The sequence below is a fragment of the Hyaena hyaena genome, unplaced genomic scaffold (genome assembly GCF_003009895.1).
Source record: "Hyaena hyaena isolate Hyena2069 unplaced genomic scaffold, ASM300989v1 scaffold_1524, whole genome shotgun sequence".
Classification (NCBI taxonomy): Eukaryota; Metazoa; Chordata; class Mammalia; order Carnivora; family Hyaenidae; genus Hyaena; species Hyaena hyaena.
In genome coordinates, this window is record NW_024082157.1 from 229,925 (window position 1) to 247,416 (window position 17,492).

A 17,492-nucleotide genomic window follows, 5' to 3' on the forward strand; every position below is an offset into this window, starting at 1 on the left:
TGTCACAATGAGAAATTAAGATTTTCTCGGTTTATTCCTGAGTATACACATGGTTCTAGACATGCTTTTAGAACTATTGATTCCTAGGAACATGTTGGAACTTTATAAAGCTCTGCATGGATATCTCATTTCCAACTTTTCTTTTCAGTTTTTGGTTATTGGGCAACTGGTAATGCAGTATTAAACCATTTCTCCTGACTGTATTCATCACTCACTCTGGTGGCAGGGATGCTCAAATAGAGGCAAGCTCTGAGTCAGGTAAACAAGCCCTGAGAAAGAAGCTTTACAGCAGGCAACCAGGGAACTTAAATAGTGATAATTCTCTGGGAACCTAGATTTTGTGAGAACTCTAGATCATTTTGCCTCTTTCAGTGGCTTCCTGGCTACATATTTTCACAGCTACTGCAGTTACTGGGCTATAGGTATTAAAGTCTACAGTGGAGCTGGACAGAGGGGATGAAATTGAGTAAAATTAAATGCTATGAAGCTGTTACCCAGACAGCGATTTTTCTTGAATAAATATTCTCAAAACTTTGGGGATCCTTTAATTTCAAGAATTCTGAAATTTTTGATTTTGATAAATTTTGTAAGTGTTGTTGCTTTTATAGAGATGTGGGTTTTCAGATGTTTTTCCAACCATTCTGGAAGTCTTTCCCTTCCCCTATCAATCTTCTTTTCCTCTAAATATTTACTCCAGAAATGTAGTCATTCAGAAAGTCCTTCATTTTCTATTATAATATCTAACTACTAACTGTCTTTCTTTTTATTCACATTACCACCATTGTAAAGCCAATTATCATGCACACTATAAAATGTCTACACATTGTGAGCAACCTTGTTTCCTAAAATACTAATTTCATTCTGTATTTCTTTACTACAACCTACAATTATTTCCCCTTACTTAATGATAAAACATAAAAAAAAAAAAATAGCCTGGAATTGGAGACTAACATTTTCTGACCTTACTTATCTCTCAGTGCATATACTACTGATTATCTCAAGACTTTGGAAGAACATTTGAATATGAATTTGACGTCTGATTTTAATTTTAGTAAAGTAACACAGTAAGTTTGGATTAATAATGTTCTGTCAGTTGTGACATAATAAATAATACATAGACCGATTCACCAAATGGGTGGCTATTTAAACACTTGGCAGACATTTTGGGTTCTCTGGTTCTATTATCTGAGTGTCAGTGTGTGTGGTAATACTGCTGTAAAGACCAATGATAAAACAAGATTAGATATGAAACACAATTCAAATGTCTGTTGGTGCTATTTGCTACATGTTATATATTCTAAAAAGATTTATGAGCAAATTTTTGACAGAAACTCATTATCTCCCAAGTCAAATAAGATAGCCAAGGGCATTAGAACAGTTTAACGGGCGGATCTCATACTGTGCCCTTAGGAAAGGAAAACTGGGATATAAGTGATGTAAAATGGCTTGCAACATATATGATTTTTTTTTTCTGTGTTCTCAGATAGAAGTGGTTAGCTGCATTCACCCTTGAAAATGAAGAGTGAATGGACAAACATTTATCAACGTTTATATAGCCATTTTCCAAGCAAGGATGATTATGTTTCTGTCTGCCAAATCTGCATATTTCAAGACTAATTTTACTTTAAAGCAGTTTATCAAGATTCTTCATGGTGTAAATGAAATACACCTTCAAAAATCTGATAGCATTCACCCAATATCCAGTCTGGCCTTCTCTCTCACAGTAATTGAATGTCTGCTATTTAGAGCATATGGCCATGTAGAATAAAGTCTAATTTACCTTTATTAATAATCTCTTCCTCTGAATGTGGGTTTATGACAGGATATTTTAGTTATTACTTTATTGCTAAAGCATCCAAATGCTTGGTAAGAATTATGTGATTTCTGAAAAATAGAGGATTTGCTGGAAATAGACAACATTTATATTGATAGTACTTCTAAGATAATTGTGTTTTCCTTAAGATCACCAGAGAACAGAAAATTAAAGTAACAACCTACTCAGCAACACTTGAGTATTTTGAAGATACCTTAGATGTAGTATGTCAAATAAATTAAATACTCTTACAGCCCCTTCTCTTAAGTTGGCCATCTTTCCACATTCTTTCATTATCATTGTATAACACTCCCATCTGTCAAATTGTAAGTTATATGATGTGTCACACTCCCTTTCAACCCCTTATCCAATCCATTATTATTTCAGTTTATGTTACCTCCTAAATAGCTATTATCCCAATTCACTTTATTGTATCTTCACAGCTATAAATCTAGTCTAAATTAATATTCTTAATTTCATGGACTACTCTAGGTCCCCGAACGGATATCTCTGCAGATACTAGTTTCTCAATCCAATTTATTATCCTTACCACAGCTAGTGTGGTATTTTCAGATTACATATTGATAATGTCATATGTCAATTGAATTCCAGAGCCTTTTCATTCTTCTTAAGGTAAGGCCTAACACTCCTAAGATAAGGGCTAATTGTTCTTGCCTTCAAGTTTTATTGCATACTATTACATTTTACTTCATGTATTCAAGCTAGTGGCATGTCGGAAATGGTTAACAGAAGCTTTTGGGGAGAAATGATACACTATTTTATAATATTTAATAATTTCTGTGATATAAAGTCTCCCACCATGGCTAGTATTCAGCTTACATGACATCAATAAATAAAAGGTGCAATAGAGAGGTTCAACAACAGACTCAATGAAGCAAAATAAAGGATCAGTGAACTAGAAGAAAGGACATTTGAAATTATACAATCAGAGGGTAAGAGAAAAAGAATGAAAACAAATGAAGAAAGCCTACAGAACTTATACTATATAACTATATAATACTACATAACTACATAATGCATAGTACTAGATCTAACCAGAGCAAACAATAAAGAAAAAAATGAAAAGCATGTGTTTTTGAAGGAAAGAAGAAAAAATTTTTGTGTGGGCATATGACATGATATTTTATAGAGAGAAGTCCAATGACTCCCCAAAATTGTTAGAACAAATAAATGATTTAATTAAAGTTGCAGATACAAAATCAACATACAAAAGTCAATTATGGTTCTATACACTAACAACAAGTTATTGAAAAAAGAAATGAAGAACACAATCCTGTTTAGTTGCATCAAAAACAATAGAATACTTAGGAATAAATTTAACTCAAGAGATAAAAGATCTATACATGAGAACTATAAGACATTAATGAGAGGAATTAAAGAAAACATGAATAAATGGAAAAATACCCTGTGTACATGGAGCAGAAGAATTAATATTATTAAAATGTCCAAGATACCCAAAGTCATCTGTAGATGCAATGCAATCTTTATCAAGTTTCGTATGATACTTGTAACATAGATAAAACAATCCTCAAATTTGTATTGAACCACAGAAGATCCCAATCCTGAGAAAGAAGAACAAAGTTGGAGGCATCAAACACTTGGATTTCAAAATATAGTACACAGGTATAGCAATCAAAGCAGTATGATACTGGCATAAAAGTGACACATGGACGAATGGAACAGAATCAAAAGCCCCAAAGTAAATCCATGCATTACAATCAACTAGCGTTTGACAAGGGAGCCAAGAGTGCTTACTGGGGAAATGATACTTTCTTCAATAAATAATTCTGGGAAAACTAGGAATTCACATTTAAAATATTGAAACTATACCCCTATCTTACACTATTCACAAAAATTTATTCAAAATGATTTAAAGACTTAAATGGGAGATCTGAAACCATAAAACGGCTAGAAGAAAACATAGGGAAAAGGTCATTCACCTTGATGTTGGCAATAATTATATGCACATGACACCAAAAGTACAAGAAACAAAAGGAAACTTAAACAAGTGGGGCTGCAGCAAACTGAAAAGCTTTTGCCCAGCAAAGGAAACCATTAACAAAATTAAAAGGCAACCTACAGCATGGGAACAATATTTGGAAACATATCTGATAGGGTGTTAAAATCCAAAATATATAAGGAACTCATAGAACTCAACAGTAAAATACAAAGAATCCAAATAAAAAAATGGACAAAGGATCTGAATAGACATTTTTCAAGACAGATATTCAAATGACCAAAAGGTACAAAAATGTGCTCAACATCACTATTCATTAGGGAAATGCAAATCAAATCCACAATTATTACCTCAATTCTGTAAGAATGACTATTATCAAAAAGACAGAAAATAACAAGCGCTGGTGAAGATGTGAATAAAAAGGGAGGCCTTGTGCCCTATTTGTGGGAATGTAAATTGGTACATCTGCTATGGAAGACAATATGGAGCTTCCTCAGAAAATTAAAAATGGAGTACTATGGATGTGCCTGAGTGGCTCAGTCGGTTAAGCGTCCAACTTTGGATCAGGTCATCATCTCATGGTTCATGAGTTCAAGCCCTGTGTTGGGCTCTGGGCTGACAGCTCAGAGTCTGAAGCCTGCTTTAGATTCTATGTCTCCCTCTCTCTCTCTGCCCCTCCCTCACTCATACTCAGCCTCTATCTCTGTCTCTCTTTTTCTCTCTGAAAAATTAATAAACATAAAAAAACTAGAAGTACTATGTTATCCAGCAATTCCAGTTCTGAGTATATATCCAAAGGAAATGAAATCATTATCTTAAGGAAATATATGCATGCCTGTGTTCACAAAGCATTACTTACAATAACCAAAATATGGAAACAGCCTAAATGTCTATCAAAGAATAAATAAAAAAGGAAAACGTGGTATGTGCCTACACACACACAAACACACACACACACACACACACACACACATTGGTATTTTATTCAGCCATGAAAATAAAAGGAAATTCTGCCATTTGAATAACATGGGTGGATCTTGTGGGCATCATACTATGTGTAAGAAGAAAAGGTATGAAAAAGAGATACAGTGTATGATCTCACTTAAATGCAAAATTAGAACTAAAAAAAACCCACGTCATAGAAACAGAGAGCAGACTGGTGGTTACCAGGAGTGGCGAGCTTGTAGGGTAATGAGTGGAAGTAGTCAAAGAGTACAAACTGCCATTCATAAGATGAGAAATTTCTGGAATGTAACATACAGTATAGCAACGCTAGTTAGGAATACTGTATTATATATTTGAAAGATACTAAGAGAGTGGATCTTAAAAGTTCTACACACACACACAAATTGTAACTATGTGAGGTAATAGATGTGTTCATTAATTTTATTGTGGTGGTCATTTTGCAATATACAATATACAGTTGGCCCCCACCTTACAGTGGTTCAACTTATGATGTTTTTGACTTTATTCTGGTATGAAAGCTATGTGTGTTCAGTAGAAGCCACACTTTGAATTGGGAATTTTGATCTTTTCCTGGGCTTTGTGGTATGATTCTCCCTTGTGATGCTGGGCAGTGGCAGTGAGCTGCAGATGCCAGTCAGCCATGTGATCATGTGGCTTGCAACCATTCTGTATCTGTACAGCCATGGTCTCTTTCACTTTCAGTACAGTATTCATAAATGACATGAGGTGTTCAAAACCTTACTATGAATAGGATTTGCGTTAGATGATTTTGCCCAACAGTAGGCTGATGTAAGTGTTCTGGGCATGTTTCAGGTAGGCTAGGCTAAGCTGTGGTGTTTGGTAGGTTAGGCGTATTAGATGCATTTTATAGTTATGATATTTTCAAGTTACAATGGGTTTCTTGAGATGTAACCCCATTTTAAGTTGAGGAAGCTCTGTGTATGTATTTCAGATCATTTTGTTGCACGCTTTAAACTTACACAACATTATATGTCCATTGTGTTTCAGTAAAGCTGGAAACAAATTATGAAAGATGTAGAGTTAGGAAGAGATTCTCACTATTTCTGCTTCTGTGTACAACTGGTGTCCAAAACTCAGGGTCTTTGCACGTGCTGTTTCCTAGGCTTAGACCTCTATTCATTCATCATCTTAAAAAAATGTTTTAAGTTTATTTATTTATTCTGAAAGGGAAAGAGAGAGTGTGAGCAGAGGAAAGACAGAGAAAGAGGGAGAAAGAATCCTAAGCAGGCCTTCGATTACATTTCTTGTGATGTCTCCCTAAACAGTATAGTCCTGCAGCCCATCCAACAAATCTGCAAGGATTTAAATCTTCCTTGTTAACTTTCTGATTTACACACATAGAGGGATTTCTCTTCCCTTCCATGAACATCAAGTGACTCGTACTCAGAGTTCCCCATTTCTGCTCATGTACATTTATTAATCATCTTATATTTACAGACAATAGTAATCAGCTGAATTCTCAATGGACTAAAACTAGAACCATATGATTTCAATATGAGCACTATCTCGTTACACCTCACATTTATGCATGTTTTTCATTGCTGTGTGCTTTTTTCTTCTTGATTTTTGTTATGTCCCTCATTGCAGAACTTCATTTTCTGCTTCCTAGTCACATGTCTTAAAAAAAAAAATAGTGGTATGTCCTAATGTGGCATATCTTGTGTTGAATATTAATCAGACTGAGACTGGATTTTAGTTCCAGTTCCAAAGTCATAGTTAACAAATTGCTTGATTCTCTACTAGAGTCTACTCAGAATTGGCCAGTGGGACAAGGCACATGGGAGAAAATAACTGATAAGTGTCCAACATAAACATGTATATCTAGGTAAAGACCTGTTTCTAGGAAATGAAAAGTATTATAAGTTTGGTAGCTTTTCCAGATATGGCTCTTCTACCATAACTACCACAGAATAACGATAATTTACTTTAACATATTTTCTCAATTCTCAGTTGCGTGTTTAACAATAGTGTTGCTCTTCAAATTGGGATGTCTTAAAATAATGCCAAAAAACTTAGCTGAAACAGTTTTCCAATGTGGCTGTAACATTTTATGCTCCCAGCTGCAGTATTTTTGAGTTTCAATTGATCCATATGCTCAGGAACATAATAGCCTTTTTTTTTTTTTTTTTTTTTTTTTGCCTTTTTCTTTTTAGCTTTTTGATAGGTGTAGAGTGGTGTTGCCTTGTGGTACTAACTTATAATTTTCTGATAATGGCTAATGTGGAGCATCTTTGTATATACTTTTTGACCATTTGATTAAATTGAATTTAAATCTGTGTCCAATTATTGCTTAAAACTTCTTCATAATATTAATCTGATGCAACATTTGAAAGTAAAGTTATTGTTCATCCATTTGCTTGTCTACAAATACCTGATGAAGTAATTACAGACTATAGAAATTACCAATTTTCTCATAATTAGAGAACATAGCATTTAAAGCTAAGAATGGTGGATCTCACTGATTGTGAGTTGTGGAGAACTATCACACTTCTTTTGAAATCTGTTCTTCAGAAAATTTCCCCTATGAGTTTGATGGATTAATTTAAACTTACGAACACAAGACTTAAATTGTCAAATTATATGACCCATCAGTCACAAATGTTTTCTAATAAAGTTTCCCTACTCTTTGAGAAAACTATTTCATGCCTTATGAAAGGCATAACTGATATCCTCATGTGCCCTTTCCTACTATTTACTTTTAGTTAATGAACACCCCTCAGAGTCTATGAAAAAAAAAACAGAATGATATCATCACTGTCAACTGCAAAGTATATGAGTGACCTAAAATCTATCAGACCTTATAGAATTAGGTTCTATATTGCTACATCTTTCTCCTGACTGAAGAGGCAAATGACTTTGAAAACCTCAATTATGTATCTCTCAGTTTGTGATTAGGAGTATATCCCTGTGTTTCTGCTCTTCAGTTGTCTTTCTCTTTCCTACACAGTTAATTATTCTCTATTATATTATTGCATAGAGTACACAGAAATGTGCTATTATCATCCATCATTAGAAATCTTTTTCTTTCTATAATAATCTCCATTTATTTTTCTTACTTTTTCACCTGTCACTTATTAAAACCTCTTCTATCAGGCTTCTATTCCCTAAAGCCCTTCCCTCAAATGAATTTGCTCTTGTGAAGATGAGCATTGACCTCCATTTGCCATTTGTATGGATACCACTGTCTCCTCACCTTACTCAGCCATTCATTGTATTCCACACAGTGGACTTCCTTATTGATGAACTTTTCTTTATTGATGTCCATAATACCTATCACTTTTTTTTGTTTGTCTGCTTTGTGTTCAAATGTCCCTATATATGACCCTTAAATGTTTGCACCTCATGGCTTATTCCTGGGATCCCCCCCCCCATTAATATTATCTTCATAAGCTTTCTCATTCAATTCAATGAGCTTAATAGCTCTTATACAATGTTGACTCTGTAATTTGTCTCCCTAGCCCTGCCCTTTCATTTGAGCTTTGGACTTCTAGATTCAATTGCCTAAATTTTATCTGTAATTGAATATTTAATTATCATCTCAGTTTGACCTTGTCTAAAACAGAATTATGGGATTCATATGCTTTCTCTGCTAAATGTTTCTCCCCAGTGAGTTTCTCATTTAGAAAGTAAAACCTATAATCCACCTTGTTGTTAACAAAAAAAAAAATCCTAGGAATCATTCCTTTCTTTCCCTTAAACATTTTTTTATGTATTATTTTATTTTTAAAAATTTTTTAAGTTTATTTTGAGAGCACAGGAGAGAGATTGTGTGCACACATGGGTCAGGGAGGGGCAGAGAGAGAGAGGGAGAGAGAGACTTCCCAGCAGGCTCCATGCTATCAGTGCAGAGCCTGATGGAGGGCTTGAAGTCATGATCTGTGAGATCATGACCTGAGTTGAAATCATGAGTTGGACACTTAACTGACTGAGTCACTCAGGTGCTTCTAATGTATTATTTTAGTATGTAGAACAAACTTTTAATTTAATTTAATTTCAAAGAACTGCAGACTGAGAGTAACTGCAACCATGGAGCCCCATTTACATAAAGTATAAATGATTAAATTTGGGGCTTTGCTATACTATCATAATCAGATGAGACTTGGTGGGTGTTGGGAGTGGGTGGCTGTATTTTGTACAAGATAAGAATGTAAATAACATATGGGTAGATGGTGGTTTCTGATAGATTGAAGATAGCTGAAAATTCACTTTTTATATGAAGGCATGAGCTTTACCTTTTGAGTATGGAAAGGCATAGTGACTTAGTTTGACCAATAGAACAATAAAAGTTGTAAATGATTGTGTGCCAAATCCTTGATACCTAGATATTAAGAGGTTGGAAGCTCTTGCTTACTGCCTCTTGGAATACTTGCTTTCAGAGCTCAGCCACCAATTTTTGAAAAAGTCCAAGCATCTATGTGGAAAGACCAACATGGAAGAAACATGATGCCTAAACAGCCCTAAATGTGTTCCCAGTCACAACTCAACACTGGTTTGATAACTGTGTGGATGTGCTGCATTGGGAATAGATTATTCAGGTGCATTTGAGCCACCCCGGTGATGTCTTCAGAGATGGGATGCCCCAAGTAGAGTCCTGCCCTATTCAAGATTTTTAAGCTGAATAAAATGTTTGTTGTTTTTGAGTTAATATATTTTGACGTCTCAAAATTTGTATTGTAGTTTGTATTGTAGTAAGAAATAAGCAGAATGATAGAAAACTGAATGGTGATACCATCATAAAGATTTTTAGGAGACCTCTGTTAACAATGATTTAAAACATTTTTTTAAGTTTATTTATTTTGAGAGAGACAGAGATAGCATGGGCAGGGAAGGGGTAGAGAGAGAAGCCCAAGGAGGTTCTGTCCTGCCAGTGCAGAGCAGATGCGGAGCTCGAACTCACAAAACTGTGAGATCATGACCTGAGCTGGAACCAAGAGTCAGACACTTAACTAGTGAGTCACCCAGGCATCCCGACAATGATATATATATTTTTTTTTTAAAAATCCAAGTGTATGTATTTACATGTATGACCAGATAGCTTAGATCTCAAAATATTTGCTTTGATGAGAAAATAATAATTTATTCAAATAATGAGTATATGTTCCTACTGTTTATGAGGCACTGTACTAGAGAAATGGCAGAAGATAAATAAGATATTATCCAAGAAGTAATATTTCGTTTCATTATTGCTATTATGAATATATAAACAGTTCTTGTCCTCTAGGAGAAAGCTTTTATCAAAATATTTTTTTTACAAATAGTTTATTGTCAAATTGGTTTCCATATAACACCCAGTGCTCATCCCCACAAGTGCCCTCCTCCATGCCCATCTCCCCCTTCCCCCCCCACATCCATCAGTCCTCAGTTTGTTCTCAGCATTCAGTGCCAAAAGAGTTGAAAAATTTATAAGCAGTCAAATGTGTATTTGGTATAATGTAGTCAAAAGCAAAAATTACCACTTAATAAGCTGAATTTGAGTGATTTTGTCACTCACTTGGCAGGTTAATTATTTGGGTTAAAAGAATGTATTTAGGTACAGGCAAGGAAAAATATCATTTCAAATAGATATTGATCAAGGCCAAATATATAATTTAACAAATCAAATATATTATTCTAATGTATGTTGAAATTATTAACATATTAAATGTTTGATATTTATGTTTTATAGTATTCTTTACAAACAAGGCAAACATAAAAATGATAATTTTTTTCATGTGATTAGAAAGTCTTGATTTTTGCAAAATACAAACATTTTCTACAAAATAACTATAAAAGTAAGGAAAATTAAAGGGCTTTTTCATAATTAATAATCAATTTTTAGATAGTATCCAAAATACTGATTTTGAATCGTCTTATTTTTTCATACAATTTTCTTGTTTTTATTATTGTTGTTGTTTTTTGTTTGCTTTTTCCTATCAGCTTGTGGGCTGATTAGCATTGGGTGAAAGAATAAGAATTTGCTATTGGGCCTACACATGGTATGAGTAGACAGTTCCCAAACTGAGTAGCACAGTACTCAACATAGAACTTAAGACAAATATGGCTGTTAAATAGGGCAGCTTATGGGATGATACATAACAGTAGCCCATTCTGAAGGTGTGCGGATTTGTATGACTTATGAACTAATTTCATTTGGATAATTTGAAATATGTCCTAATGCCAATGAATACAATATCTTTGACTATCTTTAACCTATACCAGTGCCGTATTTCAGTTAAGTTGTGTTTGTGTGTTTCCTGGCGTAGGAGTAAGAAACAAGGTCAATATTGAATAGTTCTTAGAAAATGTGATGTCCTTACTTTACTGAATTCCAATATCTTATCACAAAAAGAGAGAATAAATCCAACAATGATAAAATGGAATTTATCACCACAGGATTTTGTGGTTTCTTTCCTTTCTCATCACTTCTTTTTCCTTCCTTCCTTCCTTCCTTCCTTCCTTCCTTCCTTCCTTCCTTCCTCCTCACTTACTAATCTTCCAACAGTACCTTATTCTTGCTTTTCCTTTACATGTATTTCTCCTTTCCCATCTTCTTACCAGACCTCTTTAAACATTTTATTTATTATTGAGAGACAGAGAGACAGAGCATGAACAGGGGAGGGGCAGAGAGAGGGAGACACAGAATTTGAAGCAGGCTCCCAGCTCTGAGCTGTCAGCACAGAGCCCAACGTGGGGCTTGAATTCACACACTGCAAGATCATGACCTGAGCCAAAGTTGGACACTTAACCAACTGAGCCACACAGGTGCCCCTCCAGACCTCTTTTACAACAGTGTACCAAAGGACTTCAATTGATATTTACAGAGACCACCTGCCAGACAAGTACAGTCAGTATGAACAATGAGAGCTTTGGTGTACATGTTTATGTGCTGCCCTGCCCTGGACACTTTCCATGACCATGTGTGAGCATGTTAGCCCCATTTGGCTTTAGGCCTATGCTAAAGAAACTGAAACAGTTACAACCCCTGCTTTATTTTCTCTCATCATTCACTCTTGAAAGTGGTACTGGCATTAATTTTCTCCTTACTTTCTAAATTTCCAGAGAAGAGTTTGCGTGTAACATTTGTTCTTTCTTTCCTGAGCTATCCTGATTGTCCATTAAGTTCTAAGTGTGATGCCTCCCCAGCCTTTGTCTTACCACATCATTTACATGAGAGACTAAAAGCAGACAACATCTAAGAGTGACAAATAAGGAAGAAAGATATTTGTCCAACTTCAGACTGTTTCATAATACCTTCACGCTTCTCACTAAATTCTCTAAATTCATTCTAGAACATCTCCTTTCATTCTTAATATCAAATGTTCTGCAAAGACATATTATTTTCAAAAGTCCATGGTAAGAAGAGTATTAGCAGACATATATATAGTGTCATCAAGCATAGTTGTAAGGAATTTAAATGTATATTAATTCAATCCATCATTGACTTATTATAAGGGCAAGCTCAGAATAGAGTACCATACACATAGAATTCTATACAGCTGGGCTTCTGTTAAACACTGCAAAATTCCAGTGGCTACAGAAATGAGAAGGAAATAAGGAAGAAAAGAAGGAAGGAAGGAAGGAGGGAAGGAAGGAAGGAAGGAAGGAAGGAAGGAAGGAAGGAAGGAAGGAAGGAAGGAAGGAAGGAAGGAGGGAAGGAGGGAAGGAGGGAAGGAGGGAAGGAGGGAAGGAAGAAAACAAAGAAACAAAGATAAAGGAAAGAAAAGAAAAGACTCTCTGCAAATGATGAATGATAAATGATGCTAATTTGTTCATCTTCTGATATGTCGAGATCAACCGCTGTTAAACACATGCAAAATATGATTCTGCTGATATTCCAATTAACCACAAAAACGATGATGAATGATATCAAAACCTGTGCAGATCCTTAAAGAGGTTTTTTTTTTTTTATATTTTTATTTATTTCTAGGAGAGAAAGAGAGAGAGACAGCATGAGCAGGGGAGGGTCAGAGAGAGAGGGAGACACAGACTCTGAAACAGGCTCCAGGCTCTGAGCTGGCAGTTAGCACAGAGCCCGACGCGGGGCCCGAACCCACGAACCGCGAGATCATGACCTAAGCGAAAGTCGGACACTTAACCGGCTGAGCCACCCAAGCGCCCCAAAAACCTGTGCATATCCTAAATGACTTATGCAGAGTTCCTGCACTGTTTCATGAAGTCTCATTTTTTAGCAGTAGTGTTACAGTGTAACTGGTAAAGTCCCAAAGGAATTAAAATTTACTTAGAAAATGTCTCCTTTAAAAATAGTGTGTTTTCACCCCTTAAAAGCAAAATATTACTCGTTCTACAGTTTTCATCCAATATATCCCTGAAATTCTCATTTTACTGTTGGAAATATAAACTTCTCAATATAGTAAAACAGGATTTTATTCATTTTCTTGATCCCTTTGATGGCATATAATAATATTTTATTGACTTCTTTAAAAATAAGTGTAAGAAAAATGTAGCCAAGTATTACGCAATGCAATAATCTTGGTTCCTGTAAATCAGAATTCTGGTTTGGAATAAACATTCTATATGAGTACCAATAAAATTCATGGAAATACTACTTAAAGGTTAATGATGACCCCAAGGAAACCATTATTATTTGTGAAAGTTAGTTCACAAATATCAAGTTTGTAACTAATAACTAGATGAGATTTGTGACAGTATGTGCCTTTAAAAAGTAAAAGAAAAGAAAATCCTCCCCCTTTCTTCCACGTGTGTATGAGTGTGTGTTTGTGGCATATAAACATCTAACATACCTATGAAGTATTTCTTGGGGTGGCTCAGTTGGTTAAGTATCTGACTCTTGACTTCAGTTTACACCATGATCTCATGGTTTGGTTCATGAGTTCGAGCCCCATGCCAGGCTCTGTGCTGACAGCTTGGGCTTTTCTGTCTCCCTCTTTCTCTGGCACTCCCCTGCTCACTCACTCTGTCTCTCAAAAATAAATAAATTAACATCAAATAAAAAGGAAATAGTTCTTTTCCAAAGGTTTTTAGTCACACTCTTACTTGGGTGAATTGAAACTTTTAAAAATTATCTTATATTGCAAAATCTGAGTGTTTTTCGTAAGGAATTGTCATGGATTTACTATGTAACCTAAATTCACTGAGATATTTCCTATTGCTCAGGAATAAGCTACTAGGTAGAAACTCAGTTGTGAACAAAGACATCATTATTGTTTGGGAATATAGACTTCTCAGATTTTATAAAAATGACTTAACTATTCTCCTAAATAATGGCTATATCTACCTACTTGAAGACTGTGGTGAAATAAGGATTTTGGGGAAAAGATTATCTGTGCTTTGAAGGGTAAGCCTAGTGGCCTTACTCATTCCCTTATGAAAAGTTCATCCTTCCACTCTTCCCAGAATCAAGATTATTGAGTGCTTCTCAAAGATACTTAGTCATAAATAACATGATTACTTTCAAGAAAGAAGGCAGACGTTTCCATAACTTCCCATGCTGAGCTACAGCGTTATTAATCATGATCTGAATAAAGTTGAAAGGAGAGTTAAATATGTACCCAACTATATTTATCCCAGAGAATGATGTCTCCTTATAATCCAGGGAGACCCGATAATGCAGGTTAGACTGGCTTGCAACAGATAATGCATGGGCATTGAGAACATGAAAAAAAAATGCCTCCCTCCACCTCCAATTCAATTTTATCCTCTTTGAGGAAGAGGGAAGGCATGGGCTAAGGGGTTGCCCAGGCTGTCACCAGTTAAGATGTTCTACTCTAAGAATAGCCTTTGAGACAAAGATAATTGATAAGGGTTGAGAGAGGGGCAGCTGTCCGTATCTGAGAGGTCCTCAGAAGCAGAAGGTGTATGATAACAGAAACTTTATATGGATTTTTTTAAATGGTATAAAATATCCTAGGAAGGATGCTTAGCACAAAACTAGCATTCCATGAATATTAGTTGTTAGTTCTTTTATACTTTTCTTTGTAGATTCTGCTGACAATATCATTCTGCCTTACCACAGACATAATATTATTAAAAGTTCATGTATATTTTGTGATAGTTAATTACCTGAGTGGGCCCTCAGTCTGCCATTAAAATATCAGACTTCACCAAGAGATATATTTGGAGGACTTTTAATTTTTAATATTATATACAAGATAATACTAAAATGTTTAAAAATAATTTAATGTTATAAAATATTTAAGCTAGTGCTACATGTCTTCACCATATATGCACAATATTCTATCCATACTCTTATTTCAACTTATTAAAGTTGCACACGTGAAAAAGTATTATTGATTTTATGATGATGGGAATTCTGATTTTTAAAAAACTTCTGAAAATGTTCTTTTATTAAAGAAAGTTGGGGTAGTATATTAGTTACCAAATCTGCCATTCCAGAAGGATCCAATAATACTATGGTTTAACAAGACAGAATTTTTTTCTTCCCTTATGTAAGAGCCCAGAGGTAAACAAATGGTCTGGGGTGGATTAGTAACTGTGACCCACATAATCATTCAACCATTCAGGCTGGGAGAATGTCCTTCTGTCTTCCATATTCTTTTCTTCTTAAGGTTTATTTTTGAGAGAGAGAGACAGAGAGAGAGAGAGAGAGAGAGAGAGAGAATATCAGGAGTAGCAGAGAAAGAGAAAGAAAGAGAATCCCAAGCAGGCTCTATGTTGTCAGCACAGATCATGAGATCATGAGATCATGAGATCAGCACAGATCATGTTGTCAGCACTAACCATGAGATCATGACCTGGGCTGAAACAAGAGTCAGATGCTTAACTGACTGAGCCACCTAGGCGGCCCCATCTTGCAGCTTCTTTCTGGCTTCTGTGTTAGAGTCTAAGGAGGCTGCCCCAGTTATTACCACTTCCTTAGTAGGAAAAAAAGAAAATAAGAAGGTAATCATTTTCCTCATACATGTGTGAACATAAATCTGTACACATTATTTCTGCTCATATTCCGTTGTTGAAAATTTAGCCACAGGACCATAGCTAGTAGAAGGGAAGCTGGAAAAATGTAAATTATAGCTAGAATGTCAAGTGCCCAACTAAAACTCAAAGGCAGGAGGTTTTTATTTCCAAATGGAAGAAGGAAGAAATGATTTCTAGTGGAAAGTTTGCTGTCTCTTCCATATGAGATGCCCTTCAGATCCCACGATTTGGTTTGCCACATTCAAGTTACCACACTAAACCACACATAAATGCTGGAGTGTAGGATGTCACAAATATTTTAATAACCTATTTAGGTTTCTGGATAAAAATCATCCTAGGGCATTTATCATCAGCTTTTAAGAGATTTGAAATTGAACACTTTTCCCCAGCCTACAGATGAAGAAATTCCACTTTGTCAGAAGTTATAGCTACCCTATAATGTATGATCATCAGAGAACAAACAGGTTTCTTTCTGGCTTAATCATCAGCTTTTGTTTTATCAGGATTTAAGCAATCATAGTTTTCAAAAGGAGCAAGAATTCATTATATAATCATAGTGTCTCCTATACCCTTATCAGAGCAAACATGTAACAGGGAGTGAATATTAATGTTAAAGACAAAACTTTTCTGAAAAACACTAAAAGTGAGGGACTATAAGCATGAGAGTTTTTCAGCAGATTTTCCTTGGGACATCCAGGAAAGTTAGTAATCTATAGAAACATTAGTTTAAAGGAGTGTCTAACATTTAGACTGAAGCAAAGGAAAAAGCTTGTGTAAGAGATTCCTAAGGACTGCTATGTAATATTTCAAATATTTCTCAACTACTATGTCTGTAAATAGATCATTCAGTTTTAAGGCTCACCTTTTAAGGCTTACCTTTGGGGTTCAGACAGAAGGGACATGGCCTTTTAATTCAGGCTCCCACTTAACCTATGGAGCAGAGAGGGCTCTGTTCATATCCTGATACTGAATTTCACTCCCGATACTGGGAATTTGTAGTCATGCTGTGTACTTATTGTTCTTCCCATTCTTGCCCATTGAACACCTGGTCTGAGGCTTGTAACTGATCCCTGATTCCATAAATTGTTTGATAGGCTTTTTAAATTTGGATTCCAAAGGTTTACTACAAAAGTATGTGAAAAAATAGGTGGCTGTTTTTTAAGCCTGAACTACTTTTTCATTTTGATCTATTCTGTGTGTGTGTGTGTGTGTGTGTGTGTGTGTGTGTGTGTGTGTGTGTAAGAGAGGGAGAAATTGTGGCTGGAGTATAAAGATTGAACAGTTAGTCTTCAGAGTTCAGTTTCCATAATCAAAATTCACATACATGATTTTGTCACATGACTGTTGTTAAGATGAAATGATATAATTCATGTCTATAAAGGTCCTTGTAAATTGTTAAGTGTCATATAGTTTTAAGATTTATTATGTTAATTTATAATGAATTATGAAATGAGTTAGGCATAAATCAGATAGATCAGTAGAAGGTGGTATATCGTGTATGTTAATTCAATGATACTGGGAAATATTACAAAATTTAAAACTTTGAGTTAGAGTCTGAATTTATGGCTTTAAAAAAGGGTAACCACTGTCTTTAATTGCACTTTTTGCCATATGTTGATGGGAACATATTTGCTCTTTTTCATTTGTGTCCCAAGTAATTGTTTTATCTTACAGACCAGATTTGGAAACTTTAAAAAATACAGAATTGTTTCTGTTTATTTATGACTGCTGAGTTAGAAGTGACAAACATTCATAATGAGTTTTGTTTTATTTAAAATAAGTTTGTAATGTCGCCGGTTGCATGGCAGCAGCAGATATTTA